Source organism: Nerophis ophidion, linkage group LG01 (genome assembly GCF_033978795.1).
Source record: "Nerophis ophidion isolate RoL-2023_Sa linkage group LG01, RoL_Noph_v1.0, whole genome shotgun sequence".
Classification (NCBI taxonomy): domain Eukaryota; kingdom Metazoa; phylum Chordata; class Actinopteri; order Syngnathiformes; family Syngnathidae; genus Nerophis; species Nerophis ophidion.
This window is the reverse complement of record NC_084611.1, coordinates 24,723,809-24,736,276: the sequence shown is the minus strand read 5'-3', so window position 1 is coordinate 24,736,276 and position 12,468 is coordinate 24,723,809. Positions and strand designations below refer to the sequence as shown.

At 38.0% G+C, this 12,468-nt stretch overlaps 1 protein-coding gene across 1 annotated transcript in view; it reads left to right on the top strand.

Moving 5' to 3' along the window:
* prr16 (proline rich 16) overlaps nucleotides 1–12,257 on the top strand; it is a 72,734-nt gene extending 60,477 nt beyond the window's left edge. The window contains exon 3 of the mRNA XM_061899523.1: nucleotides 10,253–12,257. The gene's annotated coding sequence lies outside the window, so the exon portion shown is untranslated. The remainder of the gene's footprint in view (nucleotides 1–10,252) is intronic.
* Nucleotides 12,258–12,468: the final 211 nt, after the last annotated feature.

The window sequence follows — 12,468 nt, the reverse complement described above, 5'->3', positions numbered from 1 at the left end:
ATGCCATTCCATTAGACCAGGAGTCGGGAACCTTTTTGGCTGAGAGAGCCATGTAAGCCAGATATTTCAAAATGTATTTCCGTGAGAGCCATATAATATTTTTTTAACACTGAATACAACTAAATGCGGCTTCACGGTGGAAGAGGGGTTAGTGCGTCTGCCTCACAATACGAAGGTCCTGCAGTCCTGGGTTCAATCCCAGGCTCGGGATCTTTCTGTGTGGAGTTTGCATGTTCTCCCCGTGAATGCGTGGGTTCCCTCCGGGTACTCTGGCTTCCTCCCACTTCCAAAGACATGCACCTGGGGATAGGTTGATTGGCATCACTAAATTGGCCCTAGTGTGTGAATGTGAGTGTGAATGTTGTCTGTTGATCTGTGTTGGCCCTGTGATGAGGTCGCGACTTGTTCAGGGTGTACCCCGCCTTCCGCCCGATTGTAGCTGAGATAGGCGCTGGTGCCCCCCGCAACCCCAAAAGAGAATAAGCGGTAGAAAATGGATGGATGGACAACTAAATGCGTGCTTTTTTTTTAAGTAAGACCAACATTTTTAGAGTACAATAAGTCTTTTATTCTTTTTTATAACATTGTTATTCTAAAGTTAACCAATAATAGATATAATACTTCTTACCATTAATGGGACATCTTGATTAGAAAACAAATAGTTGGATTAAAATGCATGAGAATTTTTTTAAATTTGAACGTTATTTTTAACACTGTGATTACCAGCGGAATTATTAATTACTTATTGTGTTAAGCAATGTCAGCTAAGATTTATCTAAGAGCCAGATGCAGTCACCAAAACAGCCGCATCATGCTCTAGAGCCATAGGTTCCCTATCCCTGCATTAGACTGACCAGAACTGCTCTTACATTCATAAATTGATTGGATTCTTGACTCGCGATCAGTTATATTATTAATTTTTTCTCACGTTTTTGTCTTTTAAACCCCCATCAAAAAAACTGTCGTTGTATAAAATCTTTGCCTTGCAAACAACGGTGGTTAAAAAACGACTATTGGGTTTTTTCACAAGGCAGTTATGATGAAGCCCTATGTATTCTGCCTAGCAACAAGTGGCCATGGGAACCACAGAACCATTCAGTCCGCTATAGAGCGGTGAACATTTCTTTCTGTCATTATGTCTTATAAAACAGTGGGTTTTACTGTAAAAACTCATCTGTAAAATATTTTCTGTGTTGAACAAAAATGTTCTATGTTGCATGCAGGGTCAGAAGCTGCAATGTTCAACTGTTCAGTTTAATTCAACTTAATTAAACTCTTTCATCCAGGGTCTGATCCCAATCACACTTTTGACAGCGATGGATAAATGAATATGAAACATTCCGTTTGAACATATCAAAACATTTAGCTCCATTTTTGCCGGGTTTTCTTGTTGTTGTTGGCTTTCACCCGGATAATGTATGATATTTGGATGGGGCTGTAATGGGCAGGGAGGAGGTGGATCTTCACCGCCTCCATCATGACTCAGGATTGACTCAGTTGTGTTTGACCTATTCCCTACAGCAGCTCACAACTGTGCTCCGTAGCCCACCTCTCTCTCTTTTTATCTCATGTCTTTCTTATCATCCCCTCAGATGATGCACAACTCCCACTCACCAGCAGCTGTATGCATAACAATCTTGCTTGACTGTGTGTTGTGTGTGTGTGTGTGTGTGTGTGTGTGTGTGTGTGTGTGTGTGTGTGTGTGTGTGTGTGTGTGTGTGTGTGTGTGTGTGTGTGTGTGGGTGTGTGTGTGTGTGTGTGTGTGTGTGTGTGTGTGTGTGTGTGTGCTCCATACACGGCATGTGGGCTTCAAGCGCTGTTGTTTTTATCATTATTACCGTATTATTAAATAAGACATGTGACATTCAGCAGCACAACAAAACAACCTTTGGTTGCCTTTCAAGTGGTGTCTTTAATCAAACAGCTCTTTGCACTTATTTGTCTTTGGGAGAGAGGCTGTGGCGTCTGCGTCCTCCGCTCGATGGCTTTAAATTACAAATGGCATCCACCCTCGCTCATTATGCTTTCCGCTGATAAATGACGTCCTGGCTCGTTGTGTGTATTCACTTTGAGCGGCGACGCGATGAAGCGTAAAAGCTAATTGGGCAAATGATTGCACCTGCTGCTTCCATAATTAACTAGAAGCCACGCTGTGTTCTGGCAGCCATGCGGCCCAGGCACACCAATAATGCTTAGAAACTGATCGAGCGTGGACAGACACTGGACTTTTGACCACTGCCGCCATGTGTATTATTAGCCAAAATCAATAGGATCCTGGCCTTACATCAAGAAACAGTCCAGTACAATTTCAAAATATTTGTCGGCGACTGAAACATGCAGAAAGGTGACAGGAAACACGTACTGATCTGATCTTTAACCTTAGCTACCTGCAGAGGCTACAAGCACTGGGCTTTACAGTTCAGTTTTAGTTGATTTTAAACATGCATAAAATAAAGTTTGTAAAGTTTGAAGATTTGTTTATGTCATTTACCGTATTTTTCGGACTATAAGTCACAGTTTTTTTCATAGTTTGGCCGGGGGTGCGACATATACTCCGGAGCGACTTATGTGTGAATTTATTTACACATAACCGTAAAATATCAAATAATATTATTTATCTCATTCGCGGAAGAGACCAAGAAAAGGTCAGCAGTCGTCACATACACGTCAACCAATAAGAATTCGGCGGCGGAGGGTCATGGCAGAAGTGCATTGTGGGTCATGAAATGCTAACTGCTATATGCTATATGCTACTGCCGTAGCTATTAAAATAGATCATTTCATCGTTGGTGGTAACTTATAAAAACTGAGAAGGGCTGAACAAAAATTGGACCGAAAAGGAAATCATGTACTGCAAATTACAAGCTGGACGTAGTGAAATATGCAGCAGAAAACAACAAGAGGAAGCGGCGCATACCTTTAGAGTTTGCAGAGTTGTTTAGAAGCGACATCGAGGAAGAAGATTTCATCGGATTTATCGATTAGGAGTGACAGATTGTTTGGTAAACGTATAGCATGTTCTATATGTTATAGTTATTTGAATGACTCTAACCATGATATGTTACTTTAAAATACCAGGCACCTTCTCAGTTGGTTATTTATGCGTCATATAACGTACACTTATTAAGCTTGTTGTTCACTATTCTTTATTTATTTTAAATTGCCTTTCAAATGTCTATTCTTGATGTTGGATTTTATCAAATAAATTTCCCCTAAAAATGCGACTTATACTCCAGTGCGACATAAATATGTTTTTTTCCTTCTTTATTATGCATTTTTGGCCCGTGTGACGTATACTCCGCAGCGATTTATAATCCGAAAAATACAGTACATATGTAAGTTGTAAAAAAAATGGCGTCATAAATAGTTGCCTCTATATTAAAGGTATTATCATACATATCTGACTTATAACACCACAAGACTTAAAAAGTTTGCAAGTAAATAAATATGATCAAAGTAGTATACATGTCATTGACATTTTGAGCCAGTCAAGTGATCCCTGACGTACCCAGGGGCACCACCGTTCCCTTCCCTACAACAACGATGCCATTCTTGCAAACTTCATGGGGGCCAACAACGATTACTCTGGGACAAATAATTATCTTGAACCTTATATTTTTTAGCCTAAATATAAGGAGGATGATCTACAGGTTTTAGAAGTTGTGTGCTAAACAGATCCAGCTCTAGGGAAACACTAAGCATCAGCAGTATTGCTATGTGCTATAAATAAATGCAAACTACACACTTACTGTACAATCTCTGCTGTCACTGGGTTGTCGATTGATAGGATGTTCTTTTTTTACCCATTTAGATGAAGGATTAACCATACTGCACATGATGGGTCGTGTCGTTCCCTCCATCTTCATCTATAAATTGAATGTCACAGATGAACAATTTCCTAATACATGGATAATTCCTTACTATTATCCAGGTAAGGGGTATGATTTATAATATAAAATAATCTTGACCATCTGAGACGCAATCTGCACAGCAGCAGTAGCAGGACACCGTCTGGCTCACAATATAAGATAGGGGGCAGACTAAAAAGTAGCGCTTATAATAATAATATTGCTAATATTTGGTTAATGTTCAGGTCACAATATGTAAAAGGATAATTTTTGGTGGTTTTTGGATGGTTGTTTAGAGGGCTTTGTGGGCGGAATAGAGGAGCCCCCGTTGACTCAATTGTTAGTGGACTCTTTTTATTTTATTTATTTACGATTTCAAATGCATAAAAAAGAAAAACACATATGTTTTTGTCTTACATAGGGATTGCAAATGATAGACAGCACATCTCATTCCCATGTATGCGTATTTCAAGTATGGCTGATCTGCTGATATGAGCAAAGTGGAGCGGCATCCCCCTTGTGACTTCTTTCAACCCCAAATTTACAGAAATTGCCGAAGACATTCGGAGCTGAATACTCAAAACGGCCATCTGAAATTGTGGCATTTTATATATATATAGGGGCGGTATATACATATATATATATATATATATATATATATATATATATATATATATATATATATATATATATATATATATATATATATATATATATATATATATATATATGTATATATATGTATATATATATGTGTATGTATATATATATGTGTATATATATATATATATATGTATATATATATATTCACTGAAAGTCAAGTATTTCATACATACATATATATATATATATATATATATATATATATATATATATATATATATATATATATATATGAAATACTCGAGTTGGTGAATTTTACTCCTCCCCTCTTAACCACGCCCCTCCACCTCCCGAAATCGGAGATATCAAGGTTGGCAAGTATGATGTTAACATAACATATTATGGTAAGAGTCATTCAAATAACTATAATATATAGAACATGCTATACATTTACCAGACAATCTGTCACTCCTAATTGCTAAATCCCATGAAATCTTGTACGTCTAGTCTCTTACGTGAATGAACTTAATAATATTATTTGATATTTTACGGTAATGTGTTAATAATTTCACACATAAGTCGCTCCTGAATATAAGTCGCACCCCTGGCCAAACTATGAATAAAACTTCGTCCTATAGTCTGAAAAATACGGTATGTGATATTTACATATTATATATGCAGTATATAATATGTATTGATATATTATAGTATTACAGAATGGTGGTACAGGGGTTAGTGCATGTGCTTTACAATACCAAGGTCCTGAGTTCAATCCCGGGCTCGGGATCTTTAAGTGTGGAATTTGCATGTTCTCCCTGTGACTGCGTGGGTTCCCTACGGGTACTTTGCCTTCCTCCCACCTCCAAAGACATGCACCTGGGGATAGGTTTATTGGCAACACTAAATTGGCCTTAGTGTGTGAATGTGAGTGTGAATGTTGTCTGTCTATCTGTGTTGGCCCTGTGTTGAGGTGGCGACTTGTCCAGGGTGTACGACGCCTTCCGCCCGAATGCAGCTGAGATATGCTCCAGCGCCTACTCGCGACCCCGAAAGGGACAAGCGGCAGAAAATGGATGGATGGATATTATATGTTTATATAATAAACAAACGTTTGTATACAATATATAACAAATCCCAATATAATCCCAATGTACAATATTAGAGTGGCTGTAACAGCTGCAGCAAAAAAATAAGGGCACCATAAAATAGAGAGTAGATCCAGTAGAAAATACACATAAATAAAGAGAGGTAGCTGACATAGAAGCGGTCAGATAATAGACAGATATGGTGAGTGATTATACAGCTGGATGGAGTGCGGAATGAAGGAGTTCTTGAATCGAACACTGTGGGAACAAAGCTGAAGGAGCCTGTTGGAGTATGAGCTCCGCTGTCCCTCAATTATCTGGTGGAATGGGTGGGCAGGATTGTCCATGATGGCCAGCAGTTTGTCCAGTGTCCTCCTGTCCCTCACTGACACAAACGCCTCCAACTGCGTGCCAATCGTTTGGCCGGCTTTCCGGATCAGTTTGTCAATTCGGTCTAAGTCCCTTTTGCTGGTGCTGCTCCCCCAACAAACCACTGCAGAGTACAGGGTAGAGATGCACGGTTTGCGGTCTCATCCGCGCAGTCCGCGGATAAACCGCGGGTCGGGCGGGTGACATGACGAAAACATTTATTTTAAATAGATTCGGGCGAAAAATCATCCGGAAATATTTGATTTACATGGTTCTGGGATCGGTATCCGACGACAATAGGAGACGCTAATATTCTCTAGAATGACTGCCGGCAGTCACCCAGATAATAAGTTTTAGGGCGGCCTATGAAGCCATTGGCTTTGTCACCTACCACAACATGTACGATCTGCATGTCAGCAACATGATGTGTGGCTTCCGCAGCAACACGCACACGACTGCAAGGCATACTGGGTGACAGAGAGTACACTAATGGTTGTGATATAAACAATTTTAACACTTAGTAATATGCGCCACGCTGTGAAGCCACACCAAACAAGATCGACAAACACATTTCGGGAGGACATCCTCACAGTAACACAACATAAACGCAACACAACAAATACCCAGAATCCTTTGCATCCATGACCCTTCCTGACTATTTTATACACCCCGCTAGCAGCAAACCCCCCCACCCCGTGCGTCGGTAAGGTGGGCAGGGTTGGGGGCGCGGGGGTGTAAAATATATTCAGGAATTGTCATGGGGTCAAAGGATTGTCAAAGGATTCTGGGTATTTGTTGTGTTGCGTTTATGTTGTGTTACTGGGAGGATGTTCTCCCGAAATGTGTTTGTCAATCTTGTTTGGTGTGGCTTCACAGCGTGGCGCATATTAGTAAGAGTGTTAAAATTGTTCATATCACAACCATCAGTGTACTCTGTATCACCCAGTATGCCTTTCAATCTTTTACGTGTGATTGCGGAAGCTGCACACAACATGTTGCCGGACTAGCAATCGTTTTTTTACATGTTGTTGAAGGTGTCAAAGGCAATGGCTTCACAGCACACCCATATTCCTGTCATTACGATGAACGCCAATGGATATTTACGCGAGAACGTTAGTGGCTCCCATTGTCTTAATTACTCTATGAAACGGGTTTAAATAGCTCTGTGTGTGGTAAAGGTGGCCGACCTCTGATGAATTTCAGCGGGCGGGCGGTTGCGGTTTTGATAAAATGCTGGTTCGGGTGGACGGCGGATGGATGACGACTTTGGTGATGCGGTTGCGGATGATATAATTGCCTATCCGCGCATATCTAGTACAGGGCACTGGCCACAACACAGAAAAAATATCTCCAACGGCTTGCTGCAGACCTAAGCTTCCTCAGGAAAAAGGGCCTGCTCATGCCCTTCTTGTAAACAGCTTTGTTGTTATCCTTCCAGTCCAGTCTGCTGTTCAAGTGGACTCCCAAGTACTTGTACTGCCCCACTAGTGCCACCTCCCGGCCCTGGATGTTGATAGGCTCCACAGGGGTCATTTTCTTCTTGAAGAGATATTTCATAAACTTGAGTGTTGTTTTATGTCATTCAAAATCAATTAAAAAATATTTTCAATTGATGAAGCTAAACATTTCTATTACTCCTCTGAATGTTGACCTCTGCTCCCTGCCATATTGACTCTTGAAATTGAAAATGTTCTTGCTGTGGTTTGGCCAAGGATTGAACCAGTGACTAGAAACCCACCCTATCTACCCTTTAACCTCTTGGTGCAGACGTCCTTTAAAATCAATAAGGTTCTTGCTTGCGCATGCTTGTAAATGTGTCACTTCTGTCTGTTGAGCTACGCATTTGATTTGTGGCGTGTGTCTTTAAAAAGCGCCAAATCGCCGCTCACACACTCGTAGCGCCTCTTTGTTTCCTCGCCGTTTTCCAAGTTGGCAAGTGCAGTGCCAGGCTATAAAAGTGTGCAATAAGACTCAATAAAGGTGTCAAGTGTGAGCTATGCGCACATCACCACCGAATATTAATTAGCTCTTGTGTCTCTTCCTAGTTTATGCATTCCCTGTACAGCCTGCATGCAATCATCATTTGCTTTGATTTCATTTTCATTATTTTTTTTTTTGGCAGAGTGATTGAAAAAGAAAATTTTATGAGGGAATCATCAAAGTGAACAAAGTAACTGTGTTGGCCATAGCTTATACTTCACATCTACCAGCATTATCCCTTTGCTTCTGCTTATTAGATAATCCACGGATTCTTAACCTTTTTGACCTCAGGGCTCAACTTTTCCACTCCAGATGGGCCCAGGGCCCACTCAAATATTGACACTAAAATAGTAATCTTACTCTTGATTTTAATCATGTTCAATAATTATATCCAACCTGCTTACATTTTACAACTTTGTCAAATGATATGAAGCCAGGTGTTAACCATGGGTATTATCATTTTAAAGATAAAGCCATAGTCCGCCCCACTCAGAAAGACTGTGACTTAAAGTTTAATCCTGACTTTGAGACAAAGTTTAAGCTCATTGTGTTTTTGAAACTGCACTAATTCCCTCAGAATTGTCAACAAATTTGAAGTCCAGAGAATCATTTGTTATTTGTCCGTTTTCAGAATGTGCTTGTTCTATTTTTGGCCAAAGTTAAACAAAGAAAACAACCTGAAGTTGTCCATCCATCCATCCATTTTCTACCGCTTATTTCCTCTGGGGCTGCAGGGGGCGCTGGTGCCTATCTCAGCTACAATCAGGCAGAAGGCGGTGTACACCCTGGACAAGTCGCCATCTCATCCCAGGGCCAACACAGATAGACAGACAACATTCACACTGAAGTTGTCTTTATTTTTAATTTATCATGCCATGATTTTACCATTCCGGCCCACTTGGGAATAGATTTTCCTCCATGCGGCCCCAGTGCTAAAATGACTTGGACAAGCCTGAATTATCGGGAATTCACCTGACGTCTCATTGCAGTGTGCTTGTGTGTGTTCTTGTATTTCTACCCTTCCTGATACACCAACAAGGAAAAGTGCCGTCCATATGAGGACCGGTGAACATGTTAGGACATAAATCATGGTCCCAATACGGAAAACCATTGCATCTAATAGAGAATGTCTCATTTGCACTCCTAGTGGTGAAATCTATCAAAATTAGAGTGGTCGCAAAAAGGAGAGATTTTTCAAATTGACGGTGTGTCGGTTTTAAAAGTGCTCCCCCTCTGGTCAACAAATTAAATACCAAGTGTGTGTAAACATTTGAAGTGCTCCCCCTCTGACCAACTTATGAAATAACAAGTGTTTGGCCAAAATTCATTTTTAAAAAAAAGTAATAAGAAGTATGTAGAGACATCCTGTAATAACTTGAAGTAAATAATGAAGATTAAAAAACAATTACAAAGAGAAAATTCAACAACAAAAAAATTAACTAAAAGTATTATTTTTTCACAATGTGTCGACTTTTTTTCTTATAAAATTGGGAACAATTTCTCATATTCTTTCTGTTTCTGTAATATTGCAAAATGTTCTTGTAAATGTATTACTTTTTTTATGTAAAATTATGACTTTTAATGCAAAATGGCGACATTTGTCATATTACATTCTGACTTTTATCACAATATTGCCAATGTTTTTGTTGTGCCTGTAAAATAGTGACATTTGTTGAGTAAAATTATGACTTTTGTCATAATGTTGCCAAGTAAAATTCCAATTATTATTATATTGCCAACATGTTTAACTTTTCTTATAATATTGTGACTTTTGTCAAGTAAAATTACGACTCTTCATAAAATTGCCAAACATGTTTAACTTTTCTTATAATATTGTGACTTTTGTCAAGTAAAATTACGACTCTTCATAAAATTGCCAAAAATGTGAGCTTTTTCTTGTAAAGTTGCGACTGTTATTGAGTAAAAATCCAACTTTTATCATAATATTGCACAAATGTTCAGTTTTTCTTTTAAAAGTTTGACTTGCGTTGAGTAAAATTACCACCTTTATTCTAATAGTGCCAAAATTATAAGTTTTTCTTGTGAAATTGTGACCTTTTTCCTGTAAAATTGCAACTCATTTTTCACAACAAGCTTTTTTATATTTGCATAGTATGCGTATATTATCCATGTTGTATGTACAAATCTTTACATTTTTAGAAAGGGTGGTCCTAAAGAGGGAGACATTATTCGGAGGTGTCAAGAAGGTAACAAATACAAGAATGTGTGTGTGCGCGTGTGCGTGTGCGTGCATACTTTTATTTTCCTCTGTGCAAATTGTTGTTAGCTCTGGGTCAAGTGTCTCCTGCATGTGTCACATCAACCTGTGGCGCTAATGCCTTTGCTCTCTCTCTCATTCCGCCACAGGTCCCCTCAGAGACCCTTCAGATACACCTGCAAGCAGGAGGCTTGTTTGGGCGGCGGCGAAGGAGCCGAGCATCAATCTTATCTTTGAAGGCTGGCGACCAACTGGAGATAAATCAAGGCTTTGAATTCGGAGCATTTAGAGAGAGAAAAAAAAAAGGCTTCCTGGCACAGTGAAATGAGGGAGGACCTTCTGATGTAGTCCTCACAAAGTGACAAGAACCCTATTAGTTTTGAGTTGTATTGAGATATTAAGATTCTTACTGATTTAAAATGATAAAAAAAGCCATATTGGTTTATTGTTAAAGGTAAGTCACAATATTCAACCTGTCTTTAATTGGCAATTTGTGGCGCCCTCTATGGGATTGTTCTCAAAATGTTATAGGTTAAATATCTAGTACCAGTAGTAAGATTATTTACTTACTACAAATAAGTATGCTATTTATTTTGAATGGGGGGAAAAACTAAGTTGAAATTACCATAAACAGTGTCAGTGACTTTTTAGACAGGATAGATGAGGTCAAAGATCAATTGAATTAGGCTACATGTTAAGTCTCTTTTTAAAGACAAGAACACTATTCATTTCAAAGCCAGTCTGGACAAGTCAACTCAGCATAAGGATTATTCCCCTAAAACAAAAAAGAATTTTATTTTTATATGATGAAAAACACAAAAAAACAAAGCTAAAGTTATTTCTTACGTATATATATGTCATAAACGATGTATGTCCCGCTTTGCCAAAACAAGAACCTTTAATAATTTTGGATCCTTTTCCTTACAAGAACAGGATAGTTGAGATCAAAGATCATATGAAGATATTAGCCCTTTAATTTAATATAAAAAGTTAATGTCTTGAACACAAAATCAACTGGGATAGGCTTGCCCATGACCCTAATGAGGATAAGTGAAGAATAGGTGAATTTATTAAATAACTTATTAATTAAGGAATAACTTAGAAATAGGTTGAGAGTAGTACAGTTGTAGGATTAGATCTCATACACTGGCAAGAACAATATTGATTTTGGATGATCATTTTCATTCACACATTTAGGTGAAATTGTTTTTTTTTTAATATATAAATGTATTATATACATGTTATATACAGGGTGATTCAAAAAGAATACGCCAAAATCATCACGTATTTATTCAGTTCTAAAACATTGTAATAGACTGAATCAACGGTTATTTGATACAGGAGTTTTATTGTGTTACGAACTCACCGTTGTGGTCATGTAATCCTTTCGGCGCCATTCAATTGCAGGAAGACCGCTTGTTTAGTTACCCTCAAAATAGCGACTCCTCAACAGAATTTGTTGTGTGAGCTTAAGTTTCCAGAAACTAATTTCATGGTCACGGTGCAGCGTGCTTTTATAACAGAATTTGGTATATCTGGTAAAAACTCGTAAAGCGTGAAAAAAATATTCAAAGTTTTGTAAAACACATGTGCTGAGGCTAGGTTTTCTACTGTTTTAAACTTTTAAAATATCGAGATAGTTTTGGCGTATTGTTTTAGAATCACCCTGTATTAGTATTACCAGACCTTCTCCTCATTCAATGGGTTTTCTTTATTTTCATGACTATTTACATTGTAGATTGTCACTGAAGGCATCACAACTTATGAATGAAAACATGGAGTTATGTACTTAACAAAAAAGGTGAAATAACAGAAAAAAATGTTTTATATTCTAACATCTTCAAAATAGCCACTCTTGGCATTCTCTTAATGAGCTTCAAGCACACCTGTGAAGGGAAAACCGTTTCAGGTGACTAACTCTTGAAGCTCATCGAGAAAATGCCAAGAGAGTGCAAAGCAGTAATCAGAGCAAAGGGTGGGTATTTTGAAGAAACTTGAATATAAAACATGTTTTTAATGATTTCACCTTTTGTGTTAAGTACATAAGTCCACATGTGTTCATTCATAGTTTTGATGCATTCAGTGACAATCTACAATGTAAATAGTCATGAAAATAAAGAAAATGCATTGAATGAGAAGGTGTGTCCAAACTTTTGGCCTGTACTGTATATATATATATATATATATATATATATTGTGTGTATATATATGTATGTATATATATATATATATATATATATGTGTATATGTATCTATATGTAAATGTATATATATATATGTGTGTATATGTATATACATATATATGTATATACATATATATTTACATGTATATATATATATGTATAAATAAATGTGTATATATGTG